Below are 13,943 nucleotides of genomic sequence, written 5' to 3' on the forward strand. Positions count from 1 at the left end.
TCAAAGAATTCCTGCCTCACCTGCTGAGTTACTCCAACATTCTGCATTTTGTGTTTTTTAGAAGTTGACAGGCAATTGTGTTGAATATTTATGACTAAAGGATTACCAACACAGTAGGTGGGATTTTAACATGCTGTAACATCTTCACAAGCTTTATTCTGCTTTTTTTTAAATCGGAGAACAAAAAAAACACCCAGATTCAATAGCCTGATAAATCCAAAGAAGGCAAATTCGAAATACCTACAAAATTAAATCACAAAACATTTTAATAGTCAGGACCAGCAAGCAGCAGAACAAACAAAAAGTCTTCCAAAATACTTCCTGCCAAAAAGAAAATAAGAGGATCTCAGAAAAATCTCAGAAACTCCTTGGAGGAATTAATGGCACAGTTTCATATTTAGAATCTGAAATATACAATTTTGGTTTCCACTTTCCAATAGATTTCTCCTACATCAAAGAAGACAGTTTCAAAAACATAAACAGTACAGTTTTCATTCTTGTTATTCCATCTTGAACACAAACAGCCCCTAAGGATATAGTGCTCACTCGTTAGCCATTTTTGTTGATTCTAACAGATTTGAACATTCCCATCCATGAGTTCAGTTAAGCTAATTGAACATTTTGTTAATAATGCACAACATGCTGCAGTACAAACTGAAAGTCCTTCAAAATGTCTATTATTGTTCCATTTGAAATAAAATACACAACATTTTCACAAATCGCAGTTATGAATTAACCATTTTGGCCTTCACTTATGCATTGCTATTCAGGATGGATGACCTGGAGACACAAGAAATTACAGATGCTGGTTTACAAAAATAGACAAAAATAGATGTTGGTCTGACAGCATCTCTGGAGAACACAGATAGGTGATGTTTCAGGTCAGGTCCCTTCTTAAGACTGATTGTGTTTTGGGGAAGAGAAGACCTCTGTTTCACTCCGTTTACTAAATATTGGAGGGTGATTGAGGTAAGAAATCTTTTCATTTAAAAAAATGCTTTTTTTTCATTCAGACGATTTTGTATCTTTGGAATTCCCTGTCTGTGAAAGCATAGAACATTGAATAGTGCAGCACAGGATCAGGGCCTTTGGCCCACAATGTCCTCACCACACATGATGCCACAGTAAGCTAATCTTGTGCATGTGATCCATAAAACTCCATTCCCTGCCTGTTCATGTGTTTATCTAAAAGCCTCTTAAATGCCACTGTCATGTCTGCCTCTATCACCAACCCTGACACCATGTTCCAGGAACCCAACACCCTCTGTCTATAAAACCTGCTCCGCGCATCTCTTTTAAACTCTGCTTTGCTCACCTCTCTAGTCTTTGGTATTTGCACACTGAGAAAATATTGTGTCTATCCTATCTATGCCTCCCATCATTTTACTTCTAACAGGTCTCCCCGCAATCTCCAATGCTCCAGAGAAAATAATCCAAACTTGTCCAACCTCTCTTTAAATAGCTCATAATTCCTAATTAAGGAAACATTCTGATAAACCTCTTCTGCACCCTCTCTCAAGCCTCCACAACCCTCCTGTAATGTGGCGACCAGAACTGCACGCAATACCCCAAATGCGACCAAACCAAATTCCTATAAAGTTACAACGTGACTTCCTGATACTCAATGCCCCAACCTATGAAGGTGAGGATACCCTATGTCTTTCTTGCCACTCTGTCCATTTGCGCTGCCATGATATTCAAGATAGGACATTCAATGCTCAGAAAATTCAAGGCAAACATTTGCTATGTAAGTACACTACAAAAGTGGTGGTCATGTAAATCAGCTACAGTCCTATTGAAGAAGGAAGCAAGTTTAAGGGACCTGTTACTCATGCCCTATGCTATTAACAGCGAAACGCAATAGGCTAAATTTATTGCCGCATACAGAGTCTCTTGCCCAGAGAAGGTGGATCGAGGACCAGAGGACATTGGTTTAAGGTGAAGGGGAAAAGATTTACTTGGAATCTGAGGGGTAGCTTTTTCACACAAAGCGTGTTGGGGGTGTGGAACAGGCTGCCAGAGGAGGTAGTTAAGGCAGGGACTATCTCCATTCGTTCTTGCTTGGTCCATAGCCCTCTAAACCTTTCTATCCATGACTTAAAACCTGATCAAGCCCCGGAGATATATGTACTTTCATCCTCCTCGACTTTAATGCAAACTGTTGTCAAAACATTACCATTAAAGTTCCCAAGTCCCTCATCTTCAGGTCGTTCTCCATGATAAAAATAGAGGAGGATCTCAGCTATCTCCTGCAGCTCCATACATAGATGATCACTTCTAAGGGGCCCTATTCTCTCTCACGCTATTCTTTTCCCCTTAATATGCTTATAACATCACTTTGGATCCTCCTTAATCGTATCTACCAGAGTAATCTCATACACCCCTTTTGCCCGACTGACTTCCTGCTGAAGTGTGCTCCTCAACTCCCATTACTCCTCCATGGATACACATGATGCCTGTTGTCTGTGCCTGACCTGTGCCTGACCTATGCCTCCTTTTTTCCTGACTGGAGCAACCATTTCCCATTTAATTTCAAATTGCCAGCACTCATAAGATTTAGTTTCTGCAAATACTTAACCTGATCGGGGTATTTTTCATGTTCATAAGTTCTAGAAGCAGGATTAGGCCATTTGGCCCATCAGGTCTACTAAACCATTCAATTATGGCTGATCTATCTTTCCCTATCTGTCCCATTCTCCTGCCATCTCCCCAAAACCCCTGACACCGACACTAATCAAGAATCTATCTATCTATCAATCTCCGCTTTAAAAATATCTATTGACGACCTCCACAGCCGTCTGTGGCAATGAATTCCATCTCCTTTCTAAAGGTACATCCTTTTATTCTGAGGCTACAGCCTCTGGTTGTAGACTCCCCCACTAGTGGAAACATCCTCCCCATATCCACTCTATCCAGGCCATTCACTACTCAACCATTTCACTACAGCACATTTTAGTTTAATTCATTAACAAACTCGTGTTTAAAATTGAAATCATAATTTTTTCAACACAATCTCGGAATCACAAGATCATTCCCTCCTTCCTTTGTACCTCGAGAAACCACAGCCGGGAAAATGTGTCTGTCAATCTGCAGCAAGCCACATAAAAATCCTCTCTGTCTATATTTGGTCATGGTACTTTGGAAAGAATACACTGCTGTAGAGAAAGACTGCAGAGGAGATTCACTGTGAAAAGATCACGGATAAGAGGTTTTACTTATGAGTGGGGACCAGAGGAAATGAAAATCATTTTATTGGAACGCAGAAGCGTGAGAAGATATCAGACAAAGGTCTTCAAAATAATGAAGACAGTGTGAAAAAAGAATTGGATTGTTCTTTCAATAACCAGAGGGCAAAACATTTAAGATTATAACTGAATGGAGAATGATAGAAGAAAGAGCAGGAAAAAAAATAACTTTCAATTATAAGTAATAAGTGAAAATAAATTAAATTATATTATAAGTATTGAGATATAAGGAGAGGTTGGATAGGCTGGGACTTTTTCCCCTGGAGCATGGGAGGCTGAGGGGTAATCTTACAGAGGAGTAGAAAATCAAGAGAGGTTTAGATAAGTTGAATGGAGACCAGGGTAGAAGAGACCAGAGCTAGAGGGCATAGTTTGGGATGAGAGGGGAACGATTTAAAAAAGACCTGATAGGCAACTTCCCCACGGAGAGAATTATGCATGAATGGAATGAACTGCTAGAGGAAGCTGTAGAGGTAGGTACGATGTAGACGATACTTGAAAGATATTTAGAAAGTACAAGGATATGAGGGATATGGGCCAAACACAGGCATATGGAATGAACTCAGTTCTAAAGCCTGGTCAGCATGGACATGAGGGGCTGAAGGGCCTGTTTAAATGCTCTATGATCCATTGAATGAGCTTAACTTGCAAAGCGGCAACACATGTACCTGCTAACTGCAACTTACACCTCATTAGCTGCTACCTTTACCCCACATACATATCAAGAAATATTGGAGATGGAGATTTCTTTGTCAGTGTACTTCACCTTTTTTGTATATATTACAATAAGCACAATTGATTTGATTTAGAGTCATACAACACAGAAACAGGACTTTTGGCCCAGTTCATTCATGCAAACCAAGATGCCCATCTAACGTAGCCCCATTTACTTGCATTTGGTCCATATCCCTCTTAAACTTAATTATCCATGTACCTGTCAAATATCATTTAAATGTTGCTATTGTGTCAGTCTTAAATACTTCCTCTGGCAGCTCGTTGAGCCGACTTCAATGAGAATATTTATACGACGTCAGCCATTTTGCAAACAGCATAGATGGTACATATTCACCCCTCCTAACTACAAGTTGCACAGTTTGTTGGGGGAAAAAAATGCCATGGCAGAAAGAATGGTGGAAGTTTTACCGGTGATGCTCTTGCAAAAAGATATTTGAAGTGGAACAATTTGAAAAGAGCAGGGGAAATGGTCAGGGGCGAGTGTTGGGGCAGGTTTAATGAGGAGCAACGTTTTGATACAGAGGTTCTTGGGTGTATGGAATGAGCCGCCAGTTGGGGGTAGTTGAGGCAGATACCTTAAATTTTAAAAACAATTTAAAAGACAGGTACATTGATAGCAAAGTTTTAGAAGGATAAACGCAGGGCTAGTGTAGATGGGGGCATCCTGTTCGTCATGGACAAGTTGGGCCGAAGGGCCTGTTTCCATGCTGTATGACTCTATGACTCTAATATCCTGAAGAGTTTCAACATTGACACATTTGACACATACCACTGCGAACCACATCCCTGTGTGGTGTATCTGCATAAAATATGAGAAAGCTAGAATGGAGGATACAAAGAGAGAAAGAGAATCTCAAACATCAAGAACCACTAATGCCATAACATCCTTACACCTGTCACTTATGTAAACAAAAGTTTGGAGTCCAGTTTGGTGCCACCTCCGTGCACATTGGAACACCATGTCATGGTCTAACAATGGTTCAATGATACTTCATTGTATCATTGAGTTGCTGCCTTACAGCACCAGAGACTCGGGTTCCATCCTGACCACAGGTGCCGTCTGCGTGGAGTTTGTACGTTCTCTCTGTGACTAGCGTGGGTTTTATCCGGGTTCTCCGGTTTCCTCCCACACTCTAAAGACGTACAGGTTTGTCGGTTAATTGGCTTGGTAAAATTGTAAATTGTCCCTAGTGTGCATTTGATTTGAAATGATTTGACCTAACATGGATGTGGCCTGCATCAATTGATCATTGGGCAGCACGGTGGCGTAGCAGTAGATATGCTGTCTCATGGCGCCAGAGACCCGGGATCAATACAGACTCTGGGCATTGTCCCTACTGAGTTTGTATGTAAATTGTCCCTAGTGTGTAGGATAGAGTGAGTGTGTGGGGATAGCTGGTTGGCGCAAACTCAGTGGGCCAAAGGGCCTGTTTCCACGCTGTATCGCTGAACTTATCTAAACTCTAAACTAAGACAATCTTCACCGCACTCCTAACAGTCCACTTTCTTCTTCTCCGCCTTTCCTTGTCTTCCCTAAATGTGGCCCTTTATTTTCATTATTATTTGTAAATTTGCAGATATGCCAACATCTTTACAAAAGAAAGATGTTCATGTCATTGTAGTCAGGATGTTTACATGGACATTGCAGAATAAGGTCAAAGTGGAAGAGATTAAATAACAACATTCAAACTCTCCTTAAATTACAAATTATATATGATTGTGGTAAAGAACTTGTGATGATACATTTCTATTTTTATACACATAGAATTCCACTGGACTTAATCTCTTATCATGCCATCTTTAGTGTACGTTTTTTCTGATGCATTTACAAATGCAAGTTCCATTTAAATGCAAATTCTTAAACTGGGCATAAATTTACAGTCAAACTTTCCCATGTAATGCAAACCCTTGGACAGGTCAAATCACCTTTGTGTAAAAATAAATGTAGATAATGAACAGATATCTCAATGGGAAGAGGTGCACAGAATATAAATTGATTGTTCTGATCTACAGTTTGTGGGGAAAAAACTGAGTCGTGTGTTGCAGGTACTGTAACAACATTTAAAAGACATTTAAACAGGTACACGGATATGAAATGTTTAGAGGGATATTGGCCAAACGCGGGCAAGTGGCTCTAGTGTAGATAGGCATCTTGGTCGGCATGGGCAAGTTAGGCTAAAGGGCCTGTTTTCATGATATATGTCTCTGTCACTCTATGACTATAAAACAGTCCCGTTTACCCCCGGCAACTTTAATAGCACATAACAATGTTATTTCACTTATTTATGAACAATTAATGATGAACAGATACTGGTATACCAGAACCAAACACAGTCAGTCAATGAGAAAAAATATGTATAAATCCATAATCAACAAATTTACCCCCAAATAGTTCCCCCAGCCAGGCAAGGACATCTATATATCCATAGTTACGCTCACTTTAAGCAACTTATTCACCCAATACTGCCTATGTTATATACTTTGATAAAATCACTCCTCAGCCTTCTGCACTCCAAGGAATAAGATCCTAGCCTGCCCAACCTCTCCCTATAGTTCAGGACCTCTGGCAACATCCTTATAAATCTTCAATGCATTATTTCCAGCTTAACAATATGCTTCCTATAGCACGATGACCAACACTGAACACAATGCTCGAATGTGGCCTCACCAACCTCTTGTACAACTGTAACATAACATCCCAACATCTATACTCTACAATCTATGCTTCTACACTGAATCTGGGGCAACAACATACTGCTGGAGGGAACTCAGCACGTTGAGCAGCATCGTGGATGACAGGAGGGGCGATGCAGGTCTGGGGGGAAATTGGCAACATTTTGAGTCAAATCCCTGCATTGTGAGCTTAGTGGATCTATTCTGGACGGTCTTCAGTGCTTAAATCAGGGGATCAGAACTGTGCACAATACTTCAGGTACATACTCACCAACTGCCCTCTATTTCCAAACTCAAGTCACGTCAAAAGTGTTTTATTGTCATATGTCCTGTAAAGGCACAATTAAATTGTTACCTGCAGCAGCAGCACAGCAGATATGTAAACATACTATTCTGTAAAACCCTTAACATGCTACACCAATAGTTAAGCATATATATTTTTTTTTTAAACAGACAAATAAATAGACAATAATAGTACAAAGTCAAAAATAATGCCCCGTCTACATAGTTTGGAGCCCATTTGTAGGTTGTGGTGTTTAATAGCCTGATGGCTGTAGGGAAGAAGCTGCTTCTAAACCTGCACGTTATAGTTTTCAGACTCCTATACCTTCTTCCCGATGGCAGGAGTGAAATTAGAGTGTGGTCAGGGTGATGGGGGTCTCTGATGATACTGGCTGCCTTTTTGAGGCAGTGACTCTTGTAGATCACTTCGATGGTGCGGAGGTCAGTGTCCCGTGATGAATTGGACAGTGTTCACCCCTTTTGCAATCTTGCCGCCCAGCAATTATGCCTAGCAGTAGAGGCCAACATTCTGCTGGCTACAACTACACCTGAACATTAACTTATTTATTGTGCTTCAGCCACAACAACACTGCTCTCTTATGTATTTCCATGTCATTAGCAAACTTGGACACCTTACACTTTGATGCCTTTTCCAAGTCATTAGTATGGATCGTGAATAATTGAAGACAAAAGAACTGATCCTGGGGGGCATTCCAATTGATACATCCTTCTGGCCGGTAAAAGACCCATTTATTCCCATGTTCTGTCTCCACTGAGATAAACAGTTAACACACTTCTCCGACCAAAAGCACCAAATTCTTATCTGGTGCCACAGACTGTTGTACGACTGCTTCTGGAAATTCAAATACACGATATCTACGTCAGCACTGCTTGTTGCTTTCTTAAAGGACCCTAGCAAGTTTGTCAAAACTTACCTTTCACAAAGCCGTAAAGATTCTCTAAAGATTTGGCTACTTTTGTTTAATTTAGTTTAGTTTAGTTGAGTTTCAGTTCGGTTTGTTTAGTGTAGTTTATTGTTACATGTTCCCACGAGGTACAGTGAAAAGCTTTTCGTTGTGTGCTATCCTGGTAAGTAAGTAAGTAGGTAAGTAATTTTTATTTATATAGCACTTTAAAATCAAATCACGTTGAAACAAAAGTGCTTTACAGAGAAGAAATTAGATTACCATACATCCATATAAGATAAAAAATAAAAAGACACAATACACTATAGGATTCAACATAAACATTCTCCCACAGCAGAATCAACACTTTCCACTGTGAGGGAAGGCACCAAAAAGTCCAGTCCTCATCCTCCTCCTAGTCCACCTACAAGACTATTAATGACTATCATGACATCAAGCTGTACAGATACAGGACAAAGGGAATGTGCTTGTTCTCCCCGTGATCATGTGGGTTTCCTCCACATGCTCCAGTTTCTTCCCACATACCAAAAGCATTCAGGTTTGTAGGTTAATTGGCTTCTGTAACTTGTCCCTGGTGTAAAAGGGAATGGACGCTAAAGTGGGATAACATAGAACTAGTGTTCTAGTTTGAAGAGTGATCGATGGTTGGCCTGGACTTGGTGGGAAGAAGGCTTGTTTCCATGCTGCACTTCTAAACTAAACTAAATAGACAGAAAGAGAACGGGTGCTTCACACATCCCCAACATGCTCAGGTTTGTAGGTTCATTGGTCTCTGTAAAATTGGTCCTGGTGTGTAGTGAGTGGATGCGAAAGTGAGATAATATAGAACTAGTGTGAATGGGTGGTCAGTGGTCAGCGTGGACACGGTTGAAGGGCCCATTTACATGCTGTATCTCTAAAACAAAAACAAGAGCCATTGCCATAGAGTTATTTAGCGCTGAAACAGGCTCTTGGACCCAATATGGAGAAAAAGAATAGGTGACATTTCGTCTCTGAACCTTTCCTCAGACTGAAAGTCTAAGAACCTTCTGTCTGAAATGAAACGAAGCTAGAGGGCATAGCTTTAAGGGGAGAAGAGTAAACTCAACGGGTCAGACAGCATCTCTGGAGAAAAGGAATAGGTGACATTTTGGATCGAGACCCCTCTTCAGACTGAGAGTCGGAGAGAAGGAATCTAGAGGTATGAAAAGATTCAGAACAAATCAGTCGGCATCGATGGCCAAGGAAAGGTGGAGCCCACAATGGCCCATTGTTTGTTGGGAGAGCTGGAAGAGGTGATAACGACGGATGTTTGGATGCAAAGTGAAACTAACAGGATGACCAGGGTGGGGGAGGGGCGGAGAGTGAGGGAAAGCAAAGATTACTTGAAATTAGAGAAATCAAGATTCATACCATTGGGATGTAAACTGACCAAGCGAAAATATGAGGTGCTGTTCCTCCAATGTGCGTGTAGCCTCACTCAGTTCTATGGTCTATGTGCCGCACAGAGAGAGACAAACCTGTGTAATTCTCTCCCACAGGTGGTTGAATGTTTGAAAAGTCACATGGGGACATTTTTCTTTTTCTCCGAAGGAAGGGGCCATCTCCCTGATTGGGGAAACAAAACTTTAAATTAGCATATGTAGGATTGAACAGCAGAACGCCACTAGGGTCACCGCATTGACGGCAGCCTCTGCCTACAGCCCGGTTTTTAAATTTTTAGTTAGTTTAAAGTCTGTATTGGGTGAATCTTTAACTTTTCTATGTAGGGGAGGGGGGCAGGGTAAGGGGGAAGGTACACATAAATGCTGGAGAAACTCAGCGGGTGCAGCAGCATCTATGGAGCGAAGGAAATAGGCACCCGAAACGTTGACTATTTTCTTCGCTCCATAGATGCTGGTGCACCCGCTGAGTTTCTCCAGCATTTTTGTATACCTTCGATTTTCCAGCATCTGCAGTTCCTTCTTAAACAGGGTAAGGGGGAAACTGTCTCCCAGTCGCTTCCTGGCGCGGACGCGACTATTCTCCGAGTCGCGTCCTCGCCCCCCTCCTCGCGGCCTACCACCTGGATTGGAGCGGCCTTTCCTGCCGTGGACCGGGAACCGGACCAGAGCTACAACAGCGGCGGCGCAGCGCTGGATTCACCACGGAGCGGGGCGATGCCTTACCTGGATCGCCGTTTGGAGGTCCGGAGCGTTGGGCTGCTGCTCCAACATCGCGGGGCTGTGGTTCACGGAGCTCCCATCACGGGCGGCGCTGTATAACATCGCGGAGTCCTGGGGCCCTTTGCCGAGGGCCGCCAGCGTTGCATCTCCGCCCAGCGAGGCCTGCGGACTTTGGGAGCCGCGGACTCCGGTAGGAGGTGCCCGGCTCGGATGTCCAGGCTGCTGAGGAGGCCCTCCAGCCCGAACGTCGGACTTACATTGCCCCGTCGGGCGGGCCTGAACATCGGAGCGGCGACTACGGAGGTCTCGGGGAGGCCCCGACCACAGGTGAACATCAGGAACATTGAGGAAGATGACTGACTTACAGTGGGAAACGTTTTGATTCTGCTGTGTGGGATGTTTTATGTTGAACTCTATCATGTGTTGTGTTGTTTATTTTTACTGTATGGCTGTATGGTGATCACATTTCACTGTGCCATCTGGCACATGTGACAAATAAATGTATCTTGAATCTTGAATCTTGAAACAGATGCTGGTTTAAATCGAAGGTAGACACAAAATGCTGGCATAACTCAACGGGACAGGCTGCATCTCTGGAGAGAAGAAATGCGTGACGTTTCAGGTCGAGACCCTTCTTCAGACTTTAAGTTAGCATGGATCACTTCCACAAAGACATTTTCTCTCACTATTGTTGCAGAGTCGAACTAAATTATGTACTCAGCCTCTGGCATTTTTACATTTTTTTATCCCTGTAATTATTTTTATTTGTATATTCAGTGGAAAGATTGAGACTCCACTGAAGAGAACAAAGTATACTGTACATGATGAAAATTTCAATTCATGTCAAGATTATTGTCACACACACAAGTACGTTAATAATAATAATAATAATAATAATAAATTTAATTGTATAGCACATTTAAAAACAACTCACGTTGACCAAAGTGCTTCACATCAGTGCAGGTACTAATTTGATACATACAACGGTAGACAGACCCAACAACACATAGATAAACACTTTACAGCGCCCCCTCAGAGGGGCTCAAAAACGCTAGGGAGTAGAAATAGGTTTTGAGTCGTGACTTAAAGGAGTCGATGGTGGGGGCAGTCTGATGAGGAGAGGGATGCTATTCCACAGTCTCGGTGCTGCAACCGCAAAAGCGCGGTCATCCCTGAGCTTAAACCTAGACCGCGGGATGGTCAGTAGCCCCAAGTCGGCCGACCTGAGGGACCTGGAGGTAGAATGGTGGGTTAGAGGATTTTTGATATAGGGTGGGTTTTGTATACATTAAGGGCTTTGTATACGTATAAGAGGAGCTTGAAGTTGATTCTGTACCGTACTGGGAGCCAGTGGAGAGAGACTAGGATCAGGGTGGTGTGATCCCTTTTACGGGTACCCGTCAGAAGTCTTGCTGCGGCATTTTGGACCAATTGCAGGCGGGACAGGGATGATTGGCTGATGCCAGTGTATAGGGAGTTGCAGTAGTCAAGGCGGGAGGAGATGAATGCGTGGATGATTCTTTTCAAGGTCGTCGAATTTGAGGAATGATTTAATTTTAGCTATTGTACGAAGCTGGAAGAAACCAGCTTTTACCACAGAGTTGACTTGCTTGTCAAACTTTAATGTGGAGTCAAATATCACGCCAAGTTTTTGACGTGTGGTTTGACTAAGGAGGTTAGGCTTCCAAGGCTGCCTGGTATCGTTTTGATGGAGTCGGAGGGGCCGAGTAGAATGACCTCAGACTTGCTCTCGAAGTTGGAGGAAGTTCTGAGCCTGTAAGGTACAGGTACAATGAAAATCTTGCTCGCAGCAGCATCACAAGTACATAGACTAGGACATCGCACAGAAACATTAATTATATTAAATTACACCTAAATTCTGCAAGGCAGCAAAAAGAACCTGGAGACTGTAAAAAAAAACCAAGGCATTAATACAAAACACAATTAGGAATCAAGTCAGGAAAACAGGGCGGCATGGTTAGAGTTGCTGCTTGACAGCGCCAGAGACCTGGGTAAGATCCTGACCAGGGGTGCTGTAAGTATGGAGTTTGTACGCTCTCCCCGTGACCTGTGTGTGTAGTCCCCAGGAACTCTGGTTTTCTCCCACACTCCAGAGGTTTGTAAGCTAATTGGCTTATAAATGGTCTCTAGCACATGTAGGATAGTGTTAGCAAGCTGGGATCGCCAGTTGGCGAGGATTCGATGGGCCAAAGGACCTGTTTCTCCGTTGTGACTCAAAACGAAAATAAACTAAACTAAAAAGTTAATGGTAGTGCAAGAGGTGGCAGATAGGGTTGTGTGGGTCAGTTCAAGAACCTGATAGATATGAGCATGGAAATCACACTCTGTACTGTTCCCAAAGTAAACTGGTGATGTGTTGATGGAATACGGTACAAATAAGAATCGGATATACACCATGAATGGTCTGGCCCTAGTGAGCCTAGACGAACAGAGGGACCTTGGTGTAAAGTCCAAAGATCCTTGAAGAATCATGTACTGGCAGATGAGATAAACTTAACTTGGCATCATGTTCGGCACAAACATTGTGGGCCGAAGGGCCTGTTCCCGCGCTCTACTGCTCTATGTTCCAAATTCTATGTTCTATTTCAGCTCAGAGACTTTGCTAACCATAGTTAAGTTGGGAATCATTTTTAAGTTACAAATACAACATAAAAGCCTCAGAACCAACACTTAAGGTCATAAGGTAATCAGGAATGGGAGTAGAATTAGGCCATTCGGCCCATCAAGTCTACTCCGCCATTTAATCGGCTGATCTATCTCTCCCTCCTAACCCCATTCTCCTGCCTTCTCCCCATAATCCCTGACACCTGTACTAATCAAGAATCTATCTATCTCTGCCACGGTTCGACAGATGGCACAATGGGCTAAGTGTTCGGCTGGCAACCGGAAGGTAGCTGGTTCGAATCCCGCTTGGAGTGCATACTGTCGTTGTGTCCTTGGGCAAGACACTTCACCCACCTTTGCCTGTGTGTGTCCTTGGGCAAGACACTTCACCCACCTTTGCCTGTGTGTGTGGATGTAATTATGTGAAGCACTTTGGGGTCAATGCAAGTTGACTAAAAATGTGCTATATAAATAAAGATATTTAAATTTAAAAATATCCACTGACTTGGCCTCCACAGCCTTCTGTGGCAAAGAATTCCACAGCTTCACCAACCTCTGACTAAAGAAATTTCTCCTCATCTCCTTCCTAAAAAAACATCCTTTAATTCTGAACATAACCACACTTTTTTTTGCAATAGAACAAGAGACGAACAGGTATCTTTCCAAAATCCCTATTAACTTGAGCCATTCTACAAACCAGCAAGAAGGAAACAATGTGTTCGCAGTGGTAGCACACAGTCAACTTACTGAAGCATAAGAGTTGAATTACTTGATTTATATATATATAAGTAATGTCTGCAAGTCTATATAGTTTGGAGATTATTTGGAGGTTGTAGTGTTTAGCACCTGATGGCTGTTGGGAAGAAGCTGCTCATGAACCTGGACTTTATTGTTTTCAGGTGCCTATACCTTCTTCCCAATGGCAGGAGTGTAATGAGAGTGTGGCCAGGGTGGTGTGGGCCTCTGCTGATGCTGGCTGCCTTTTTGAGGCAGTGACTCCTGTAGATCACTTTGACGGTGGGAAGGTCAGTACCCGTGATGGACTGGGCAGTATTCACTACTTTTTGCAATCTTCTTTGTTCCTGGGCCTTCGAGTTGCAGAAATCAGGCCGTGATGCAACTGGTCAATATGCTCTCTCCTGCACACCTGTGGAAGTTGAAGGGAGTATTTGAATAATGAACAACCCAGAAATCTACATTTGATTTCAGAGCGATTCATTCTTTCTATCCAGTACATTTATTATTCTCAGCCAGCAACATCCAAGACTTCTGCTTCATAATTGACTGAATGCTGATTGTTGAATCACATCGAT

Source organism: Amblyraja radiata, chromosome 15 (genome assembly GCF_010909765.2).
Source record: "Amblyraja radiata isolate CabotCenter1 chromosome 15, sAmbRad1.1.pri, whole genome shotgun sequence".
Lineage (NCBI taxonomy): Eukaryota > Metazoa > Chordata > Chondrichthyes > Rajiformes > Rajidae > Amblyraja > Amblyraja radiata.